Below are 22,045 nucleotides of genomic sequence, written 5' to 3' on the forward strand. Positions count from 1 at the left end.
CCAAAACGGTCAGTTACAAAAAATTTGACCGAATTCGTGTCGCTCTGCGTTCAGACAATGGACTCTGGCGGACAAATCGACGCGGTTTACACTGATCTCAATGCTGCATTTGACCGAGTAGACCTCAACATTCTTTTGAGCAAGCTTGAGAAACTCGGAGTGCTGGATCCTTCATCTCGTGTTTCATATCTTATCTTAAGAACCATTCGCGTTGCATTAAGATTGGAGCTTCTCGTTCTGAAGTGTTTACGAACGTTTCCGACGTGCCTCAGGGAAGTAATCAGGGACCGCTTCTGTTTTCACTTTTCTTCAACGAGCTTTCGTGTCTACTGCCACCTGGATGCCGGCTATTCTACGCTGATGATGTCAAAATGTATTTGGCTATCAATTGCATCGCTGATTGTAAGGAGTTACAGCTGATTGTGGTTTTTTGCAGAGTTGGTGCTCCCGTAATTTCTTGACGCTCAGCATCAACAAGTGCAATGTGATATCATTTCACCGCATACAAAACCCGATAATATTTGATTATTCCATTTTCTGGCAACCATTAGAGAGGATTAACCAGGTCAAAGATTTGGGAGTAACACTCGACCGTGAATTGACCTTCAAACCGTACTACAATAACATCCTAACTAAAGCTAACAGGCAGCTTGGCTTTATGTTCAAAATATCTGAAGACTATCGCTATCCGCTTTACCTGCGGGCGCTGTATTGTTCGTTAGTACATTCAATCTTAGAGTATAGTGCTGTCGTCTGGTGCCCATACCAAGCATGCTGGATAGCCAGATTTGAGAGTGTACAGAGAAAGTTTGTTCGCTACGCGCTTCGTCATCTGCCTTGGCGTGACACGGCTAACTCACCGTCTTATGTGGATCGCTGTCGTCTGCTTGGAATTGTTGACACCTTGGAACAAAGAAGACGGAACGCTCAAGCTGTGTTTGCTGCTAAAATCATTACCAGCTAGATTGATTCCCCTGAATTACTTCGGCAGCTTTTCTTTTACGCAACTGAGAGAGTGATTAGACCGCGTAATTTTGTACATTTCGCAGCTCGTAATCGGTAATATGGGTTGAATGAACCTATCCGAGCCGTCGCTAATGCGTCTAATGACGTGTATGCATTGTTTGACTTTAATGTGCCGTTAACTGATTTTATTAGAAGACTGTCCTGAATTAGAATGTGTCCTGTTGTTGTTTTAATTATACTTTTTTATTTCATTAAGACAACCATATGTCAGATGAATCATTGGAACAATAAATAAATAAACATGAAGTTTTAGTGCGATAATTGATTAGCTAGAGAAAGTTCTGCAGAGGATAGATTGATTGTACTCTAGTGGAGCTATCAATCTATCCGCTTCAGAACATTCTCTAGCTGACAAATTATCGCACTAGGATCACGCATTGATGGATCCACTGGCTTCGGCGTCTTCAATGAATACTCAACCACCTTTCGGAAACTTCAGGAACCTTGTCCCGTTTATGTTACTGAGCTAGCAGCAATCAACTTCGCATTGGGAATGATTTCCGACATGCCCATAGACCATTACTTCATCTTCTCGGATAGTCTCAGTTAGATTGAGGCGATTCGGTCGATGAAACAAAGTAGGCACTCATCTTATTTCCTTTCAAAGGTAAGGGAGCAGATGAGTTTGCTGGTCGAAAGATCATATATGATTACCTTTGTATGAGGCCCCTCACATTGCTCAATCCCAGGCAATGAGAAGGCAGACTCTCTCGCAAAGATGGGCGCACAACAAGGCGAGATTTATGACAGAAGAATTTCACATGTTGAATTTTTCCCATTAGTACGTCAGAGTTCTCTTTTAAGTTGGCAAAACGATTGGACAAGTAATTCTCTTGGGCGGTGGTTACATTCCATTATTCCAAATGTTTCTTCGAGAGCGTGGTTCAAAGGTCTGGATGTAAGTTGGAGATTCATTCGAGTGATGTCAAGACTTATGTCCAACCACTACTCGCTAGACGCACATCTCTATATATATATATGTAGGTGCAGAACCGGTTATGATGGCATCGATCACGCAGTTTGGTATTGCCCGGGTAATGACGCCTCCAGAACACGACTATTGGATACCCTAGTGGCCCGAGGTAGACAACCCTTCCGTGAAGTAAGAGCTGTATTGGGAACACGTGATCTTCCCTACATGCAAGCGATCTACGAATTCCTTTGTTTGTCTGATGTAAGAGTTTGATGTGACCATCCCCTCCTTTCCAAACAATTTCCAGCCATTGTGTCCCAGTTTTATTATCCTCCTGTTTCTGTACTACTTGCCCTTCCCAGCCAGGATTTGGTCAACCGTCCGAGAGTAGTATCTGAAGGAGGCTTCAGAAACCAGTTTCCTACCTAGCTCCTTCCAATCGAAATTGTTACCCATTAACCTCGAGCCCGCCACGAATAATTGGTACCCAATACTAACCTAGAACTACTGCTATTTAAAATGTTAATTCAAACATTACTGATTTTGGCTCTGCGATGTGTCACACACGACTGAGCCTAGTAAATAAACGAACTAGTTAATAACAAAAATTATCGCACTAAAGCTGCATGTTGATATTAGTATAGCATTTGCTTCAAACTCCATTATCTACTTTTTGTGCACAGAATCTTGTCGGTGTCTAAATTACATGGATAATTTATTTAAAACACATCACAGGTTTTCTCAAGGATATTCTCAAAAATTTCCTTAAAATCATTCCAAAATTTAATCTGAGGCATTATTGGGATTCTCCCTAGAAAATTTCACCATTCACTTCAGATCCTTAGGAATTCGTTCAAGAATTTGCTAAAGTTAATTTCTTTAAATTTCTGTAAAATTTCTTTGAATTTTTCTCAAATTATTTACGGTAAACCGTTAAAAATAAGCCTAGAATTGTCTTGAGAATTGCATTGGAATTTAGTTCAGCATTATCTTAGATATGTACATTCTGGAAAATCTGTTATGGTGGTAAGCTCCACCCGGTATTATCCTTGGATTAAATCCTGATCACGAATGTCAGGCTGTTATGGTGTCGGCGTCGATGTTAATCAATACGATCCTTAACAAACATGTTTACGAGATGGAGCTTAACACTGTAGCAGGTTTGGGCATACATGGTTCAAACGAGCAGACTTCAATTGGACATGGGCTTTCTTTGTGCATGCGGTATCCAAACTATGGTAGACTTCTAAAAGTATCTACCAGTAAGGACTGCAGTAAAAAGAGTTTGACTGCTGATCGATAATTGAAGTGTGTATTTAGAATTATTTGGTTTATATAGCATTTACGTGGTCTTGCTTATTCTAGTTAACCTATGTGTAAGAGAATAAGACAACTGGAGTGTCGATACACAAAATATGCATCTTCACAAGGTCTGCACTTTTGGTGACTTGGTGGTCCTTCCCGACATGAAACCTTTCGTTTGCGCATCGGTCTCATGCAGGGAGAGGAAAGCGGAAATGAAAAAAACTCTAACGCTGTGGCGCAATCGTCGCATATGGTTGCAATTACATTCTATGTAATTTGAGGCTAAGTTCCGGAAGCTGCCGGAAGTCCACCGGAAGTTGACGTAAGTCTCATCATCCATGATGAGACAATGAGACTTCGTAAGCATCTGGGTGTACAGTTTCCGGGCCCGTGACTTCTCCACCGTATTTTGCCATTCGTCACGATTTGGAGCCTTCTGCACTTTGTATGTATGCAGTCCTTCCCGGTCCTTGGCTCTCTGAACGAAAGACTTGGACAGATTCAACTTTTTGGCCACATCCCTGACCGAAGTATTGGGATTCCGCTTAAACACTTTCACGACACGCTTGTGATCCTGATCACTAATAGAACACCCATTCTGACGGCATTTCTCCTTCCGTTCGGTGCTCAGAGTTTCGTAGTAACGTTTAATCACACGTCTCATCGTTGACTGCACGATTCCAAGTTGTTTTCCGATGTCCCGATGAGAGACTTGAGGATTTTCCAGGTGTTTGCACAAAATCAATTCACGACGTTGATTTTCGGGTGACGCCATTTTTTCAAGTTTCGAAAAACTGACAGCGATAAAAAAAAAAATGTGTAAACAATACACTCTAAACTTCTTCTACCCAAATTTTCAAGAGAAAATACACAATAGGTAATTTTCTACAGCGTTTTTTTCGTGATGCAATTTGATGTGGGCACCCTTTATGAAGTTTTCTGAACATTTACGGGAAACATCTATAAACACATCAATAGAAGTTTGAAACAGAGTTCCATTCCCACTGAGAAATAAAACAAAATAGTCGAGCAGTTGCAAATATGGTGCAAAATAGTGTATTCGAGCTGAAACTGCAACTCATTATTGCGATGGATGCATTTCTGTTCTAGTTTCTAATTGAAACGGTCCATATAAAATATAACAGTATTACAAACCGTCTGATGTGACATTTAATGACTTCGTAAGCATCTACTTTCACTGGTGCCAACGGTTCCAAAGCTTTCAGCTCCGGAAGGCCATCTGGATTCCGGACATGATGAAGTAGAAGATTAACCAACAGCAGCTAAAGTGACATTGAACCGGACAAACCGACGTCTAATTTACCCTCGAAACAAGCCGTATTTCCAACGGAAACACTCAGCTCACCGATTCTCAGCTCAGATGTCGAGGCAAATCTTCCCCCGGCGGAAAAGCAGCTGTTAGTACACGTCGTCATGATTTTTTTTTTTCAGAAATGGGATCCACTTTCATTGCGTGTGGAAGCTTCTTTTAGAATCTAAGGTGATTCTCCTTGAAGAGTCCAAATATAGCTGATATACCGAAATATTTTTCCAGAACCACAAATCTTGAACACTGTTGTGATAACGCTCATGAAATTGGACTCTCTGTTTGCTGCACTGCAGTGGACGCAGGAGTTCCAGTTTGTTATATGTTTTGTGGGAGCTTATATTAGTGCTCTTGAAACTTCTATGTGGTAGTAAAGGGTGTCCACGATGAAATTGCCACACACAAAATTGATTCGCAAAATTCGAGTTTTCATCCGATTGCCATCAAATTTTCAGGGATTGAGAAATAACTATTAAACTTCATTTTACCATTTTACTCGTATTTTATTTACAGTCCATACGCAAATGCCCGCACCTTGGCCTTAACCCCGGCCATAAGATTCTGCACAACCTGTGAATCAACCGTTTTTTGCATGTAAACCCATACTTTCTTCAGTTCCTCGACTGTCTTCACTACCTTAGGTCGTTTAAGAAGGTGCTGCTTCATAATCGCCCAGTACTTCTCGATGGGGCGGAGCTCCGGAGTGTTGGGAGGGTTGAACATTTTCGGCACGAAATTGACCTTATTGTCCGCATACCACTTCAGCACGTCCTTGGAGTAGTGGCATGAGGCCAAATCCGGCCAGAAGATTGTTGGGACGTTGTGGGCCTTCAGGAGAGGAAGCAGCCGCTTCTGGACGCACTCTTTTATGTACACCTGTCCGTTCATCGTGTCCTGGGTCACGAAAGGTGCACTCCGCTTCCCGCACGTGCAGATGGCTTGCCAAACCAGGAATTTCTTCGTAAATTTGGACATCTTCTGAGTGCGGACATGCTCCGGAACGCTGAACTTATCCTTGGCCGTGAAAAACAGGTTGCCGGGGATCTGTTTGAAGTCGGCCTTCACATATGTTTCGTCGTCCATGATGCAGCATTCAACTTTCGTCAGCATGTTGAGGTACAACTTCCTGGCACGGGTTTTGGCGGACTTGTTCTGCTTCTCGTCACGATTAGGGGCCTTTTGTACCTTGAACGTTCGAAGCCCAGCCTTAGTTTTGGCCTTCTGGACAAAACTTCGGCTTAGGTGCAGCTTCTTAGCCACATCCCTAACGGAGGCGTTCGGATTTCGGTTGAAGGCCCCAACTACGCGGTTGTGATTTTTGGTGTTGTACGGAATACTTTTTCCTTCACTTCTGGGCTTCCGATCGGTGGTCAACCGTTTCTCGAACCGCTTAATCACTCGCGACACCGTGGAATTCGCGATTCCCAACGTTTTAGCGATGGAACGATGCGAGAGATCCTTGTTCTCGTGATGAATGCGCAAGATTTTATCACGCACGAGCTGTTCTTCCGACTCTATTTCCGCGAGTTTTGATCACAGGACTTTAAAACTTGCAGGATGTAAATAATGCACTATGAACTAAATCCACCCAAATTTTCATTAAATTCTACCCAACGGTTAAAAAATTGGAGCAATTTCATACTGTGGCAATTTCATCGTGGACACCCTTTAAGATTCATCATAAATAAGTTTTCCACTGCGATTCACCTTAAGAAGCTTAATTTAGAAGCTTATTCTAAACGCATTTCCATCGCTTCGCTCCTCTGACTAAAAAATCACAGGCAGGACATTAAATCTAAGTAGCTACGCAGTAATTGAGCGTTTTTCAAAGGTTCAAGGAGTATTCAGTCGTTTTAAAAGTGACCAAGTGTGTGGATCTTTTATTTTGAATAATTCTCATTTCAGCATATTTGTAACCATGGGGTCACTTTATTGTCGGTGCGTTATCTGATTGGTGTATATCTTCTAAAAATAAATGAATTAAAACAAAAATAATAAAGAGTATATAAATTCATAAAAAATGTGCTTATGTGTCTATAAAGCAAAAACCTGCCACCACGATTCAAACATCTTATTTAATACTTATGATTAAGTATATGATTTGAAAATTTGAAAATTTGATCAATCCCAAATGGCTACTGTAGAATTTTTTTGTTCATTTAAATATAAATTTCACCGGAGGCTGATTTTTATAGTACTTCATTCCTGTACCTCTACTGACTCATGCTGGCGCCGTTTTATTTATATTTATGCATCCATATCGCGCGCAACAGTAAACACAGCGATAAAAATCATACCGCGAGACGAATGTCGCTCTCATTCCTATTATTATCGCATATTTTTAAAAGCCGAATGTTACCGCCCCACCACCACCACCACCACCACCACCACTTACAGTCGTCGGTGACGCATTTATGGCTACTTCACTTAAACTTATCTCGCGCACGCGTCCCGCATTCATTTTTTTATAGCTTCTACCGTTGTGACTACTAGCTTTGCTACCACTTCAACATATGCCTAACATAAGTGAGATTCATACGTTTACAGGAATGGGCGTAACGATATTTTATGAGTTGCTGCTGATGCTATGCATCGATATGTTGGGCGTTTGCGTTTTAGTGACTCACGATTAAATTATTGCACCTGGGTGAGGCGTTGTAAGCGAAGCGAAATATGAGACCATTTTCACCTCGGGCTATAAAAAAGGCAAAAATTATGCGCAAGTTTACGTTGGTTAGCTGGTTCCGCGTTTGTGGAAACTGCGTTAAAAGAACAAGAGGGTGGCGCATGGTAGGTTCCATAGGTTACAAACTACGTGCGCCTCCATAAGATGGTCCCACACACGGATGAAATAACCATCGTGGATTTACTTTACTAGATGGTATTAGCACCATCCGGTTCTTAGCCAATTCAAGCTGAACATTGCATTAAGTCCGAAGTAACATTGATCGATTCTCTTCGTCGACTTTCTCTTTCGTTAATAACATGAGCACATAACCGTTTCTTGTTAGGGTCTGTTCATTAACTACGTAGACAGTTTTTTTTTTATTCTGGAACACCACCCCCTCCCCCCTGCGTAGACAATTGCTCATGCAATTTTTTTAAAAAATTATAAAATATAATATATATAATATATAAAATAAAATAAAAAAATAGCTAAACCCCCCCCCCCCTAAACTGTATACGTAGTTTATGAATAGCCCCTTATGTTTGTCGTATGAAAGCTTCTTTTACCGATATGTGTGCTTAAAACATAGCTAGCAACTGGGAAAGTCGACGAAGAGAATCTGTCAATGTTACTTAGGATCTAATGCAATGTTCAGCTTGAATTGATCACAGTTGTAAAAAAATAAACAAAACCGCCCTTCATTCATGAGGTCCTGTGGCGCAATGGATAACGCGTCTGACTACGGATCAGAAGATTCCAGGTTCGACTCCTGGCAGGATCGCACCTGTAACATTTTTTTCCCAGTTGCTCATTCCCACTTGCTAGCCCGAATCATGAATGGGATCATTCGTTGTGAAAATCGTGAAAATAAACCACTGCTATGTAAAGTAGCTGTTGTAAACAAAATACCACCAACCAAATCCAAAACCGCTACGAATGTATCAATTCAACGAACAGAAGCGCGTGAAAAGTGTTCTGTTTTGCAACTCATTTACATTCTCTTTGATCGCGAATCAATCAGCTTCGATTATGTTGGGTGTCACGATGGACACGTACTGCTGCAAATCGAACCGAGCCGCGTGTAGGGTTACCGCTGCGAGGCAATCTGCTCCCAATCTCATTATCTGGTCACTCCACCAGCTATAACAAGGAATTCCCTCTCACTTTCTTCGACCGACGACGACGTGCTGCTGCACGTTGTTTTTGCGGTCAGATCATCAACGACCGCACTGCGCCGCGCCACAATATGGACGAGGGGCAACCGGCAACCGATGTGTGCGTCGCGTTGTGGGCCACTTTTTGTTTTTGCCTGAGAGTATCGCGAATTATTTTTGCTTCGCCTTCGTCCTCCCCCACTCGCGGCGCGTCGCGTCGGTCATCGCTCGTTGACGCGGATCAACCGCCATCATCTGGTGTTTTCAGCAGCCGCACGCGGTGGGTACTGCTGATCGTTGATTGATTTTTAATTCAATTTGAAAAGTTCTCACGATGGCCGGGTTTGTCTTGAGCCGCGGGAAGATCGCGATTTGTTGTTGTGTTTGGTTTTTTTTTCGTTGAGCGGTTGGCGGTGGATTAGTCGGTGGAGAGAAGGTGACATGTAGAGCGGAAGCGGTGGCGTGTGTTGTGTTTATAATAATACATACGGTTTTCAAATGGTCTGTCAGTTTGCTACTTTGAGAGCGTTGGGAAAACTTTGTTCGATATGTTTGAATGCCTAGGATTGGTTTGTTGTAAACTCTTTTGGTATTTTTTACATGTTGTATTCATAAAAATAATTGATTTGAATAATAATAATATATTTTTACATTCGTGGCCTTTTTTAGGTAGAATCAAAATATACAACTTGAATTACTGACATTTTACAGCCCTTCATGCCTCCAATGTTCGAAAAAACTTAAAAACTCAAATCTCATGAATTTATTCGCCTACTAGTTTTGCCTTGCAAAATTCAACTGCGCAATAATCACCGATGAGATTTCCAACATGAGCATGAGCATAAGCATTGACGACCATACCAATCGTAGTTGCCAATCCGTGATTGACCAGATCCAGCGATATTTGCACAAATAATCATATGAATGTGTCTTAGGATTTTCAATTCATTCTCAATGTTCAAACTCCGATGAACCAGTATTTTCAAGGTCAATAACACCGGCCACGTCCTTCTGGTCATCGGAGAGGGAAAGGATTATAAGTTCGAGACCCGTTACTCCTAGAGACCAAGAACACCTCTGCATCTCCATGGTTGTCACGGGAATGACGTTTTTTATAGTTTGAAAGGTGAAGTTTTCTGGATTAATTTTGCAAAGTGATGCGATCTTTTAAAGCACGGTATACAAATGATATAGCCGTATCAACTAAGTGATGTAAAGGCGCTTGGGTTCTAGTCCACGATCTTCTGCTCAGTAAGCAAAAATAGTCGCTCTAAGGCCACCGTGCCCCTTACAACAACAAGCTACGACCGACGATCGTTCAAGCCTGGGTACTAGAAGCTATTCAAATGAAATATCGTCCCCGGGTCATGTGCACGTCATATTCTTCTGCCCTTTTTTCGTACCGTTCCGAGTTCTATCAGTAACGATTTACTTTAATTGTGACCTGGGACAGACCGTAATATCTTCTCCAAGCAATACTCAACTATGTTTTTGCACCCGGGTTGAGCAGGCGTCAACCATGTAACCAACAAGTCCTATAATTTGCTTTTTTTTAATATAAGGTGATATTCGGCAAATATAGGGCTGGCGAGCTTGTTGGTTACTTGTGTATATGTGGTCAACAATATCGCCTTTTTTTAATAATACAATTAAACATCTCATAGAATCATCAAAATAAACCTTAATACTCCTAAAGTATAGCATACCCAAGTAACCAATAAGCCAATTAGTGATCCTCTCAGCCTTATACGGGAACGTGGGAAAGTGGTCCTTTCAGCCTTATATAGAACATGCAAACATTAGAATAGCCATTATTCAGCCGTATATAGCCTAAAAAGCAAAATCACGTGACAATGGTTACTTGGATAGTGTAGAATAGCGATAATCACCGATGAGGTTATCGTTTCAAAGGTTAATTTCAACACGCAAACCAAAAATCTATTACAATGAATGTTAGTTCCGTTTCCTATCATCCTCTGTTCATGAACATCGCAACGAATGTTAGAAATTGACCATGCAGGCGATGTAATGGTTTTTTGCCTTTTTTATTTCGTGTTCTATCTACGCTTTCGACTATACCAGTAAGCTTGTAGAACGACGCACATTGTAGAACATTGTAGAACGACGCACACACTTGCCTCGAATCTCTCCAGCAGAAAAAGCATACGAAGTCGAGTATGCGAGAAAATGAGCGCTTCATGTTTGCTCAGAAGATGAATTGAATTAATAACTAAAGAGCCTGAATTTATAAAGAGGCGACATCTTATCCATTTGACAGGTCTTCTGCTCGATTGGAATGACTTTTCCTATGAATTTGACAGAAAATCGATTGTTCCAATTTTGACATGTCGTCTCTTTATAAATTCAGCCTCTTTATTAATAACCACTACAAGTTATGAACAATCTCAATTGAACCTTTGCAAATCATGAATTTTGTGATTGCGCACATATTATTAAATCGTTTTATAAAAATTCATTGTCCTCCTTTAATGTTAAGAAAAGGAATAATTGTCCTCCTTAATCTCCAAACCTCAAATGAAATGTCCTCCTTTTCAAGTTTTTGATATGGTAACCCTAGCTGAGTAGAGGCTTTATAATAGTGCACATGAATCACTTTTCTTGACTAGTTAATTCAGCTTTGTAAACGAGCAGAGTAAAAGCTGTAAAACTACACAAATCTAAAAATAAACCTAGTTGACTGTAAAATAACTTTTAAAGTAGCGCTAACACAATTTACTAGTTGCGTACAGGTTGTTTAGTTGCTGAAAAAGCACTTTTGATGTTTATGTTATTCAGCAAGAGTGGTTGGTTGTGTATAAGCCATCAAATGAGTAATATATCCGCTTAATTAGCTTTGTTTTGAAGCTTAAAGTTGAGAGTTGATTAATATTTGCATAGAAGTAACATTAGCGTTTATTGGGTGATGTTGTTCTATGTGACTGACAAATTGAATAATAGTTGTGAAAAAGTTGAGTAAACGCTCTCCAAAACAATTTTGCTAGCTTCTGCTTGTTGCTGTATCTGCAGCTTTGTTTCAGCTACTTTACAGCACAATGCTGGAAAACTTGGCTTATAAAGCTGAAAATGTTAGTTGGGATTTGTGACGATTGGGACAAGCTCTTATTGCATATTTATTGACGTCTCTATAAAGCTGTTATCCTGCTGTTTAGTTGTGTGTGAACTTGAAAGGCGCTTAACTCAACCTTTTACCCGATTATCCAATAATCACTACACAGCTTTCTCTCGACGCTAGTTTAAATATAGTTTACGCGTTTTTTGTTTTTTTTTTTTTTTTGTTGGAGGAATTTATCATGTTTATTTTACTGCGAATTAAATTAATCGAAATTATTTACAAGCACACCATAACATTATTTTCACTGTGCTGGAACCTGGAATCGAACTCGAGGCGACCGCATGGCGAACCTTGATACTACCAACTTCGCTACGCCAATACTTTGAACTGACGTAAACAAATTTACATGCGCTTCAACAACAAGATTGCTGAGTAGAGGCTTTATAATAGTGCACATTAATCACTTTTCTCGACTAGTTAATTCAGCTTTGTAAAGAAGCAGAGAAGAAGCTGTAAAACTGCACACGTCTATAAATAAACCTAGTTGACTGTAAAATAGCTTCCAAAGTAGCGCTAACACAATGAATTAGTTGAGTACAGGTTGTTTAGTTGTTGAAAAAGCACTTTCGATGTTTATGTTATTCAGTAAGAGTTGTTGGTTGTGTAGAAGCCATCAAGTAAGTAATATATTCGCTTTATTAGCTTTGTTTTGAAGCTAAAAGTTGAAAGTTGATTATATTTGCATAGAAGTTACATTAGTGTTTATTGGGTGATGTAATTCAGTGCGTCTGACAAATTGAATAATGGTTGTAAAAAAGTTGAGTTAACGCTCTCCAAAACTATTTTGCAAGCTTCTGCTTGTAGCTGTATCTGCAGCTTGTTTCAGCTTCTTTACAGCACAACGCTGGAAAAGTTGGCTTATAATGCTGAAAATGTTAGTTGGGTAACTAGTCGAGAAAAGTGAGTCATGTGCACTATTATAAAGCATCTACTCAACGATTTTGTTGTAGAAGGGCATGTTGATTTTTTTACATCAGCTCAAAGTGTTAGCGTAGCACAGCTGGTAGTGTCAAGGATTGCTAATGCGGTCGCGTCTCGAGTTCGATTCCAGATTCTCCGGTGCAGGGTTAAATGTGGTGTTGTTGCTTGTAACTAATTTGGATTAATTTGATTATACAGCAAAAGATAAACTCAATAAATTCCTCCATTAAAAAATAGCGTAAACAATATTTATTTATCCCGGCTTCAACAAAGCTGTGTGTAGTGATTATTTGATAACCGGGAAAAGGTAGAATAGGGTAGAGCGTCTTCGTCGTAATCGCCCATTTCCGTTCTATCGATCAGAAAAGATCAATAATATCAGTGATTACACCGTGCACAAATCAATAATATGTTTGTTCCGATGCGTTAGTTTATTAACTACAACATAAAGCCTGTTAGAGCGCATTGTATGAATATTTACGCTCATTGTTCTCAAAACAAAAGAAGCGCTCCTAGCGAATCCCCTTTTTCTACGTTTATCCGTAGGACGAAGAAAATCTAATGGCGTTTCAATGCGTTAGGACGGAATTGAAACTCGTAGAACAAATTTAGAATCAAGAAGCAGTATTAGATTTCAAACAATATCTCAACAATGTGTGACTCTTTATCAAATCCAACAGTATGTATGGAAAGGTGAATAAATTTAGAAGCCGTCTTTGACAGAAATATTCCATTTGCTGTTTAAACTCGTCCAGAAAAGAGAGATAAAGCGCGGGTTGTCCTTAGTAGGAGGGAAATTAGATCAAAAACCCTATAAGCGCTTTTCAAGTCCACACACAACTAAAGCAGTTGGTATAGAAGCGTTAAATGGATATGCAATAAGAGCTTGTCCCAACAGTCCCAACAGCCATAAGTAGCTGACTAAGTTCGCCAGATTGGCTGGTATAAAGGTGGAGTAAAGGTTGCCTCATATCGTATAACATTTGAATACAGCATGAGGCTGTATAAATGAAATGAGTTAAGCGTTTACATTGTGAAAATTGTTAAGTTGGGTTATTATTCTGAAGGTCTTACAATATCCTACAATTTAAATCACGTCTCTCACCCACGATTTCAGGTTGCTCCGACATTATTTAAAAGGCCCTCTCAGCCTTGGGGTACCTTGCATTAATTTTAACTAAAAAGATGTTTTATTAAATTATGGAATAATAGGATATTATGATAATATTTTGTTTGTGTAAGCAACAAGAAAGGATTGTGAAGTTTGTGTTTGATACATAATACCTGCCAATTGTACTAGATTTTTTTTTTTTTGTTAATTACTTTATTTGTACAGGCTCAATCGAATAAACTTTACAGAGCCAAGTTATCATTTTCTTTATACATTATAAATGTCTTAAATCTAAAATTAAAGGATTGGAACCGATTACTCGCGGTCTTCTCGAGGTTAGTGGATGACAATTGTTTGGATCGGGAGAGGGAAAAGGAAATAAGGAATAAGATTTATGATTCAAAAATGTTACTATTTCTAAAACATATCAAGAACAACATGTGAAAAGGGCATACAAGCTTTTTGTAAACAAACCATCTTATGCCATTTTCTCGCCACTCATATGACACCAACGCAAACCATCATCATCATCGGGTAGGGGAATCTTTACCCTTCCCGATGATGTTGTTGGTTTGCGTGGACGACCCTCGGTTGTCGAGAGAAGGGCCTACAAAGGTTTGTTTACAAAAAGCTTGCATGCCCTTTTCACATGTGGCTCTTGATATACTTAATCCTATCGACGTTATATCAACTCTGTAATTATACAATTATTACAGAAACAAATCTACAAAAAAAAATACACACACATATACAAAACACAAACTAAACACAAGGTTAATCAAACTTACAATCTATGGTTAATATTCTTCAAGAAAACATATATGAGTTGCATAAACTCCAGATCACGTCTAGCCAAAATATCCCGAACTGGAACATTAGGTTGTCTACCTCGAGCCCGAAGGGAATCGTACAACTCGGATCTGACTCCACGGTGCTCAGCACATGACCAAATTATGTGATCTGCGTCCTGGTAACCTTGTCCACAGTCACAGAGATTGCTGTCTCCCAGCCCAACACGAAACAAGTGAGCGTTTAACGAATAGTGATTGGACATGAGGCGAGACATCATACGAATGAAGTCTCGACCCACATCCAACCCCTTGAACCAAGGACACTTCGACACCTTAGGGATGATTGAATATAACCATCGTCCCAAACTCCCTTCACTCCATTTATTTTGCCAGCTGGCGAGTGACTGTTGACGATAAATGAAGAAAAATTCGTCGTAGGCGATTTGTCGATCGTAAATATCGCCTTCCATAGCGCCCACCTTTGCAAGCGAGTCCGCCTTCTCATTACCCAGAATCGAGCAATGAGATGGGACCCATGCAAAGGTGATGACAAAAGATCTTAAAGATAAAGCACTTAAAAACTCTCGTATTTTCATGAGAAAATACGAGGAGTGCTTTACCGGCCTCATGGAGCGAATAGCCTCGACAGAACTGAGACTATCCGTAAAAATAAAATAATGATCTGGTGCAAGTGAGGCGATCGCTTCTAGCGTATAATGTATTGCCGCCAGTTCAGCAACATATACGGAACAAGGAGCATGAAGCATTCGAGAGGCGCTATGAAATTCGTTAAAAATACCAAAACCTGCGGACGCCTCTATTAGTGATCCATCTGTGAAGAACGATCTTGCGGAATCAACTTGGCCAAACTTTGCAGCGAAAATTGACGGAGCAATCATGGAACGATGATGCTCTGGGATTCCGCGAATCTCTTGCATCATGGATAAATCAAATAGAACAGAATTGTCGTAGTCGGAGAAGCAAACACGATAGGGATTATGCTGCGAAGGGCTAACATCCTGTGTTATGTACACGTAGTACAATGACATAAAACGAGTTTGAGGGTTTAGCTCAAGAAGCTTCTCAAAGTTTGCAATCACCAGTGGGTTCATAACTTCACAACGGGTGAGGAGCCTGAGGGACAATTCCGAAAACCGATCCGATAGTGGCAACATGCCCGCCAACACTTCGAGACTCATCGTATGAGTCGAGTGCATGCATCCTAACGCGATACGAAGACAACGATACTGGATACGTTCCAGTTTGATGATGTGAGTTTTAGCCGCCGACTGGAAGCAAAAACTACCGTACTCTAAAACCGATAAAATCGTTGTCCGGTACAACGTTAGAAGATCTTGCGGATGGGCTCCCCACCACGTTCCGGTAATTGTTCGGAGAAAATTGATCCTTTGTTGGCATTTCCGCTTCAGATACTCAATGTGGGATCTCCAGGTGCATTTGGAATCGAACCAGACCCCAAGATATTTAAAAGACATGGAATGAGTGATCGGCTTACCCAAAAGTTGAAACTTCGGTTGTGCTGGGCTATGCTTCCTAGAAAAAACGACCAACTCAGTTTTCTCCGTGGAGAATTCGATACCTAGCTGGATAGCCCAAGTAGACAAATTGTCTAAGGTATCCTGTAAGGGTCCTTGCAGGTCGGCCTCTCTGGGTCCTGTCATAGACACTACTCCGTCATCTGCAAGTTGTCTCAACGTGCAGTTGTCCCTTAGACAATTGTCAATTTCTCTGACGTAGAAATTATACAAAAGGGGGCTTAAACATGAGCCCTGGGGGAGGCCCATGTAGCTAAATCGTGAAGCTGTAGAGTTTCCATGAGAAAAGCTCATATGTTTCTCTGACAGCAAATTGTACAAAAAGTTATTAATTAATGGAGAAAGGCCACAAGCGTGGAGTTTGTCTGAAAGGACTTCAACCGATACTGAATCAAAAGCCCCCTTAATATCCAAGAAGACAGAAGCCATTTGCTCTTTATTAGCAAAAGCCAACTGAATTTCAGTGGAAAGCAACGCGAGACAGTCGTTCGTTCCCTTGCCCCTACGGAAACCAAATTGAGTATCTGAGAGTAGGTGGTTCAACTCAACCCATTTGTCCAGGCGAAAAAGGATCATTTTCTCCAACAATTTTCGAATACACGATAACATCGCAATGGGACGATACGAGTTGTGATCTGACGCGGGTTTTCCAGGCTTTTTAATAGCTATAACTCTCACCCGCCTCCAATCATCCGGAACAATATTAAGCTCCAAGAACTGACCAAACAAGTTCAACATGCGCCTCTTAGCGACGTCTGGGAGGTTCTTCAACAAGTTGAACTTGATTCTATCAGCCCCCGGAGCCGAATTGCCACACGAAAGGAGCGTGAGTGAGAGCTCCAGCATTGAAAAAGGCTGGCTGATCTCGTCTACCGAATTCGTCGTTTCGCGAGGAATCATCTGTGCCGGCACAGAATCAGGACATACTTTTCGCGCGAACTTGAGAATCCAACTATCCGAGTATTCCTCGCTCTCGTTGTTTGAAGACCGGTTACGCATCCTTCGCGCCGCGTTCCAAAGCGTATTCATCGACGTTTCGCGCGATAATCCGTCCACGAATTGCCGCCAGTATCCGCGTTTCTTGGCTTTGATGAGGCTCTTGAGTTCGCGTTCAAGAGCCGAGTACGCTTCGAAATGTACGGGTGTTCCACGTTTCCGGAAAAGCTTAAACGCGTCGGACTTTTTACGATAAACCTCAGTGCATTGCTGGTGATTGTACTAGATGAGAGTCGCAATAAGCGTTTTTGTCATTTATCTCACCCACTCTTCGCTCTTCACTCTTCGCGAAGAGGCGATCAGATAATCGCTCATTGTGACTCTGTCAAAGCTAAATTTGCAGGTTTTATGCGTCAAACACAAACTTTACAATATTTTCTTGTTACGTACACATACAAAATACCATCATAATATCTTATTATTCCATTATTTCATAAAACATTGATTTAACGGCGCCGGTGGTGTAGTGGTAAGCGTGATTACCTCTCACCCCAGCAGGCCTGGGTTCAATCCCAGTCGGCGCCGCCGGGATGTTCTGTAACATCTCTGATCACGCCTTCCTTCGGATGGGAAGTAAAGCCGTTGGGAGCTGCCTTCCTGGCACGTCGGTAGCATTGGTGCTCAGCACGGAAAACAAGATCGACGGAAAAAAACAAACCAAAGGGGAAAAAAAAAAAAAAAAAAAAAAAAACATTGATTTATCCCAAATGAATGGAAGGCAATTAAGATCAACCAGAAGTATTAAAAAAATACAGAGAAGTTTTTAGAGATCTCTGATCACCTGTAGATCTTTGGAAAAATTTGGAGTCATCTGGTTTCCTTAGGGCATATCTGAGAGACATTATTTGAATTGTCAGACAGATTGGGATCAACCTACGTACTTGAAAACAAATTTGAGTACTTTATGGAGATCGTTGATTACCTGAGCCAGGCTACATCCTCTGACATCGAACAAAAGGACTTCGGATTAGATTTCATGGATGCTTGAATGTTGCGCTGGTAAGCAGAAAAGCAAGCTTTACTAAATTTTTGGTAACGATGATTGATACGCAAATAGTGCTGTTTTAGCAGAAGTGTTTTGTGCTTCGAAAGTTTCCGAAAAGCAGCTCTTTTCTTTGTTTTTAGATGGCGCAATTCGCGTGATTGCCATAGCGGGTACTTGGAAGATTTAGCAGTCTCCTTAGGAACGTGGTGGTTGAGAAAGTTTGTATAAGCAGTGTCAGCGTTCTCGTGATCTAGTAGGGCTTCCAAATCAAGTGTGTTCAAAACAGTAATAATGTTGTTGTAGTCGGTATTGTTGAAATCATAACTCACTGTTTTTGCGTTATCGTTGAAAACTGGAAGCTTCTTGTCTTTAAGTGTTTATAGGAAAGTTTGAACATACTGAGAGGTAAGCATATATCATCGGTAAGAGACGTGTGTGTGAGAAAATTTGCGAAAAAATCTAAGGGCACCGGTGGGATTCGAACCCACAATTCCCATTCAGTACACGGGTGCATTGCTAATTATAAAACGGTGGACCTATGGTCTACGGATGTATTTGGCTAATGACATTTGAGTTTCGAATCCGTTCCCCACCCTAGTCTTTTTGCGCAAGCGTTCTCTGATACACAACAATCGTCTATTATCGACGATATGTGCTTGTACCGCAACCACTCAGTATCAGTCGATGTGAACAAACACAGCTCATTTTTGTTGTACATCTTACATGCTGAAATATGTCCAGTACAGTATGACTATAACATTTTTGAGCTGCCGGCCTCACCTCCGACCACAGGGCCGTAGTTGATGAATATCAATTACTTTTACTTTTTGATTTACGGTTTAGCGACTTTGCAGTCAATTTAATTGTTTATAGGAAAGTTTGAACATACTGAGAGGTAAACACATATCATCGGTCTTTGAGAATTAACAGCATGGGTGGGTTGTGTCTGGAGCAACGTCTTGAAGGCTTACAAAGCACAAGTCCAACGTTCGTCCATATTCGTTGAAACAGTGGTTAATTTGCCGAAGGTTTGCTATGCTGTATCTATCTAGCAAGGCATTGGTGCACGATGGGAACGAAGACCTTTCCGTGTCTGCAAAAAGATTAAAAGTAATACGCATGCCTCGAATACTGCAATACCAGTGGCTGCTGTTTCTGGTCATCATTTGAGTACTCCTCTGTTCTCCTCAGCTTTTGGGGTCATCACGTATTTCCACGACTTCTTCCTCAAGTACGTCTACCTGTTCATCTGTTTACTTTTCGCTTTTGTCCAAAGTTGCACCTCTTGCCACAAAACCAATGTACCAGGTATCCATTCTATGCCCCTTCATCCTGCTAAAAAAAACACACTTGTTTTTGATCCCATCATAGAGGAAAATCCCTTTCCGATTGAGGAACCTGTGAGCATGTTGAGGCCCATCTCAGCAGGAAACTTCTCCCGGATAAAATGCTTGACCTCTCTGAATTACTATGAATGCGACCATATCGTGATCCGGGAGCTCTGCAGAGCTTTCGTACACTCAACCAGGGTTGGAATGCTCTTTTTTTCACACAAATTGCTCTTTTATAATAACGTGTCACTCATAATAACTTTTCACTCAGTTGATGAAACTAATTAAGTACGTATTTAAGTAATTGATAAAGTATGATCAGAGTTCACAGAAGACACGCAGAATAAGAGTAGTTAAATCACATCATTCGAATTCACCACCAATGATTTTTTTTTATTTAATGTTTGAAATGAGCAGAAATTATTGCCTATTTCGTTTTTGTGACGCAAATTTGAGAACAGCTTTTCGTCTAAATACAAATCTACTATGTTTTACTGACCTATAAGAACCTCCAACGCTTTTCTACTCAAGAAAATTCAAGTTTTGTTAAGTGAGTGCAGAGTTATTAACAAATGAAAAATTTGTTCGAAAAATTGAGCATGTCAACCCTGCACTCAACCACCAGCCTCTCATCGGCGGCTAGCTTGCGCTTGAGAGACAGACCTTCCAAGGTAACCGTTTTATGTGGGTTCTGAAGACCATGATTTAGAGTTCCAAGGTGCTTCGAAGCCACGGTAAAACTTGCAATGTTACTTGGGGTGTATCATGTGCGTATCCTGATATTGATTTCAGGCTCTACAGAAGAAATCGGTATGCAATCAAATGTGACTTGTCGAAATCTATGAAGCAGGGAATGGGTCTATGGTAGGTTATGCTAACGAGTCCGTCGATTGATCATACCTGATTCCAATGTTCGTATTTTGGCAGGCTACTACTTTGAGCATTGTGGAGCGAACATTTCAAATTTTGTTTCAGTCTAATAAACATACCGAAATACACGTGTTATTCGAACGCAAACCAGCAGCAGCAGACACGCGAGTGCAGTCTTGTGACAACCGCCGCCAAAGGTGTGATCATGTCCGCTACCATCATACGCACTTGAAAAGGCGACACATGGCGCGACGGTGGCCAGCCCTGCATGTGGTCATTTTCTGCCCAAAGGTGGAAAACGGTTTTCGAACGTTTTACCTTTTTTTCTTATTTTTTTCGTACGTCGCCTCCGTTTTGTCCGTGGTGGGTATAGGGCGCGCGATAATGATTTCTATAATTAACCCGGTCGATCGAAGCTCTTCGATTTGGAGTCGATCGCCGGTGGTCAGTGGCCGACTAGTCAGTCAGTCAGTCAGTCAATCAGACCGTCCGTCCGTCCAGGCTAACTACCATGCCATTGCCACTGTGTATAATTAAAGAACATTTAACTCTTTTTCTGATTAATTTAATTAATTGTACAAAAGAGCACCAGGTAGAGAGATAGGTGAATCGGCTATAAGGCAGAGGTGAGTGTGCCCCTCAAAGTGATACAGATCTGAGTGTAATGTGCATCGCTGCGACTAATGATCGATTTTTCGTCCGCGGTCGCCTTTGGGTGTTCCAAGTTGGCTGGTGGCGGTGCTCTAGTTTCTTTATGTATGTTTTTTTGTTTGCGGATTGGGCACAAACATTCGTGAGAGGTCGTAATGTAATAAATTAATCGCTTCTGTTCATCTGGCCCATAGTTGATGCAATCAAACTTCTTGGAGTTTTTTGACAAGGGCTGAGGTTTATGTTTACTCAATTTTGATCAAGAGTCTGTCGAATGGATCGATCTGATGCTCAACAGTTATTTATATCCTTTTCTAATCCTTGTAGTAATAAAATACCTGTTTCATTTTCCAAAATCTAACATCAAATTACTTTCTGAAATCTATAAAAAAAAATATTCAACGGGCCCTCGACCATCCAAACCCAATATTGATAAATCTTAAGAACAATATTTTATCAAAATATAAATCCGATGCATCGGCCGGGAATCGAACCCGGGCCGCCCGCGTGGCAGGCGAGCATTCTACCACTGAACCACCGATGCTTGTGTCTAATCCATCGACAATTTCCCACCACACCGCACGATATTGATTTAGTCTACTCACTACTCCCAACAATACGACCATCTCGTAGAGCTGCAAAGGAGACCTTGCGCTAATTGAATTCAGCGAACCCTTTTTGCCGGGATAATTGATGAGTTAATCAATCACCGCACGCCATTTACCAACCCCAACAGACAAATCGAATCGGGCATGCGCCCGAGGAGTTTCGAACTGTCTTTTTTCTCATTTTTGAACTGATGCTCTCGAAAAACAAAATCATTTATGGTAAATCGCTCACAGGCTACATGTCGCTGTTCGCCAGGGGACCACGAGTGTACCTTTCACCTCTAGCGGAGTTCGGCCGTAAAAGATATATATTCTCCAACAGTCGTCGTAGGTTCGCAGCCAAGTGCAAATAAATCGACGTTCTTAACTGGTGCGTTAGGTTGGTACCCTATGGGTACGAAGCACATTCATTGGTAGTGGGTTCAGAGGATCCGGTTCAAATCACACTAACGCGGTCAGACAGTCAGACAGGCAAGCAGACAGTCGCTCGGTCAGTCGCTCTCTGGTGGTCGGTCATAGAGCCAAACATGAATAATTGAAGAAAAAAATGAAGGTCTCTGACTCTGACTGACTGGCTGCTGCCTGTCCGAAAGTGGCCAATTTGAGAATGGTCAATCAAATTGACCGTACAAGTCGGTGGGCAAGTTCTAGTAGCGTCCGAGCCGCCATTCGTGGTCGCACACGTGCGTGTAGGCATTT

General features: G+C 41.1%; 1 long non-coding RNA gene and 2 other non-coding genes across 3 annotated transcripts in view; 2 read left to right on the top strand and 1 right to left on the bottom strand.

Moving 5' to 3' along the window:
- Positions 1 to 22,045, top strand: part of LOC135702254 (uncharacterized) — a 298,827-nt gene that overhangs the window by 195,570 nt on the left and 81,212 nt on the right. The gene's annotated exons all lie outside the window — the stretch shown is intronic.
- Positions 7,948 to 8,020, top strand: TRNAR-ACG (transfer RNA arginine (anticodon ACG)). Its single transcript has one exon. It is a non-coding gene; the product is annotated as a tRNA-Arg (tRNA).
- Positions 21,212 to 21,282, bottom strand: TRNAG-GCC (transfer RNA glycine (anticodon GCC)). The gene has a single exon. It is a non-coding gene; the product is annotated as a tRNA-Gly (tRNA).

The sequence above is a fragment of the Ochlerotatus camptorhynchus genome, unplaced genomic scaffold (assembly GCF_037179485.1).
Source record: "Ochlerotatus camptorhynchus isolate MF236.1 unplaced genomic scaffold, CSIRO-AGI_Acam_v1.1 ptg000189l, whole genome shotgun sequence".
In the NCBI taxonomy this organism is placed as follows: domain Eukaryota; kingdom Metazoa; phylum Arthropoda; class Insecta; order Diptera; family Culicidae; genus Ochlerotatus; species Ochlerotatus camptorhynchus.